At 38.2% G+C, this 2,212-nt stretch overlaps 1 protein-coding gene across 2 annotated transcripts in view; it reads left to right on the top strand.

Moving 5' to 3' along the window:
- The first annotated feature begins 573 nt into the window (after positions 1–573).
- Positions 574–2,212, top strand: part of LOC134345647 (ETS-related transcription factor Elf-2-like) — a 161,474-nt gene continuing 159,835 nt past the window's right edge. Inside the window, exon 1 of one of the 2 annotated variants that reach the window (XM_063046651.1) lies at positions 574–896. The gene's annotated coding sequence lies outside the window, so the exon portion shown is untranslated. The remainder of the gene's footprint in view (positions 897–2,212) is intronic. The other variant, XM_063046650.1, reaches the window with a different exon arrangement.

A 2,212-nucleotide genomic window follows, 5' to 3' on the forward strand; every position in this document is an offset into this window, starting at 1 on the left:
GTGTGATGTCGTTCTGTTTTCGAATGTTGGACTGGAGAAAATCGTCCAACTGCATGAAGGGCCGATGCCGTCTCTGAAAGTGCTGCCCACCCTACTATTAACATTAATCAAAATGTGTTACCGGCCAGAGAAAATAAATTATTCTCCTCTTCTTCATGCCTAAACATTGTCATCTTTTAAACCAATTAACTAGTTAAAACATCCCGTTACATTTTTTTTCTTATGGTTTTTTAAGGAGTGGGGGAAAGATTGTAAACAAACTTGTTCTGAGGAGGCATACCTTCTGTTTTACTTCCAGCTGATAACAGTGGTAGTTAAATAGCATCCCATTTCAAGGGAAATTGGTAATATTTAATTTAAAGTATTGATTGGATTAATTATCTTTTCTTTCTAACATTTCCGCGCCTTTTTACAATAACATTGGAAAGCGACCCGCGAGAAAAATCAGATGACGTTGAGTAGAATTTCGAAATATGGTTGGTGGGTGATGCAAATCAGCTGATTGTTTTTCCCATCCTCGCCTCTCGGCCAGTGGAATAATTTCTGGGAAAGGGGATTTTTTTTTTGGTAGGTTTGACGTTGTGTTGCTGTGTGAGAATCTGGAAGCTGTGACCTGGATTTAGCCTATCGAGCCCATGAGAGAGAGAGAGAGAGAGAGAGAGAACTAGAGGGTGGGAGGACAGGCAGCATTAAGTGTGCTTCATTCTCTCTGTGTAAACCGAAACCATCAGGCTTGTCTGGAGAACTAGGGGATCGGCAACAACCCAGAGCGTGCATAGTTGAACCTTCACACGGCATATATACAGACCCATAACCTGGTGACACAGCAAAAGAACACAACACAACACAGCCTTTTTCCACTTGGATTTAGATCTGTTTGGAAAGCCTTCTGAGAGGTAAGAAAGCGGTTTCAACTCGTTTCACTTCCACACTCCGCACAGCTTGGGGGAATTGCCGAATGTAATCAGTTTATCTATAACTTGTTTCTACTCTAAAGTTAATAGAACATTTCTAGACGTTTTTAGGTTTGAAACATTATACAGTTTCGTATTCGGAAGTTGCCAGGGCTTTGGTTTCGATTCAGCTGAATTCTACTGTATACTGAGTTTTGATTGCAATGAGCTGTTGTAATTCGGTTTTATTTATGACCAAGGCCTAGGGAGAAAGATGATCTTCCCCACCCCTTTGGCTCCTCAACTGCGGACAACGTGGTGAAAATGAAATTCACTCTTCAACACCCCCCCCCCACCTTTGAACATTTTAAACATGTATTTCTGGGGTGTATATAAATTGGTTTCGATTCCTGTTTGTCAGTACAACATGACTTTTAAAGTTGTTGCCGTGCAGTTAATATTTCAAAAGGGGAAAATGACAGCCCCTCCGATGTCTGAAGAGGTTGTTATAGTAGCAGAGATTAGGCTTTCAGATCTGGCCTCTAATTTGGAAATAGCCCTAATAGTACATTTGTAACTTTTGCCTTTTTGCCTAGCTTTTTTTTTGCAGAGTAATTCACTTTTACTTTGAGTTTGTCTGTTTCCTTTTGGGCGCATTGTAAATAATGCACAATTGCATACTAGAATGGAGCATCTGATTATTTAACATACTTTCTATGGTAAATGATGGAACAGATCTAAAAGGAATCCTATTAACTAGACCACTCCTACAACGCAGTAAATATAGTGTGTTCCTGATTTTATTTAAAGGGGAAAAATGAGGTCATTTTTGGAATGCCATTCAATATATTGATTTTTTAAAAATGTAATTGTTGGAATTTGTGACCTTGTCTCTGCAGTTCTAATCCAACGTTGGGGATATACTTCAGTTATTGAATGCTAATATTGTTTATAAGTGAGCTAATCATTTTGGTGTATTGAGAGTATTTTACTGGAAAAGAATGTTGAAGTGTGATTGGCTCAGTGATGTGCTACAATGAGGCTATGGAAAATAATGCATGTGTGTGTTATGTTTTTAAACAACCAGGCCATTGCAATGTAGTCATTAGATATATTCCAAAAGGGTCTTCAATTAATTATTTAGTGCCAGAAGTTTTTATAAGCTCAAGATGATAGGTAAGCTTTTAAGAACAGAAATGACACCAATTGTGTTGTTCTATTGAGCAACAGCATTTAATTCCTGACACTAGATAAAGCCAGTTTCAGATTAACTGAAAAAGTTCAAGGCAGAAAAAGTGTACTGATCTGTTAGATGTGTT

The sequence above is a fragment of the Mobula hypostoma genome, chromosome 4 (genome assembly GCF_963921235.1).
Source record: "Mobula hypostoma chromosome 4, sMobHyp1.1, whole genome shotgun sequence".
Taxonomy (NCBI): domain Eukaryota; kingdom Metazoa; phylum Chordata; class Chondrichthyes; order Myliobatiformes; family Myliobatidae; genus Mobula; species Mobula hypostoma.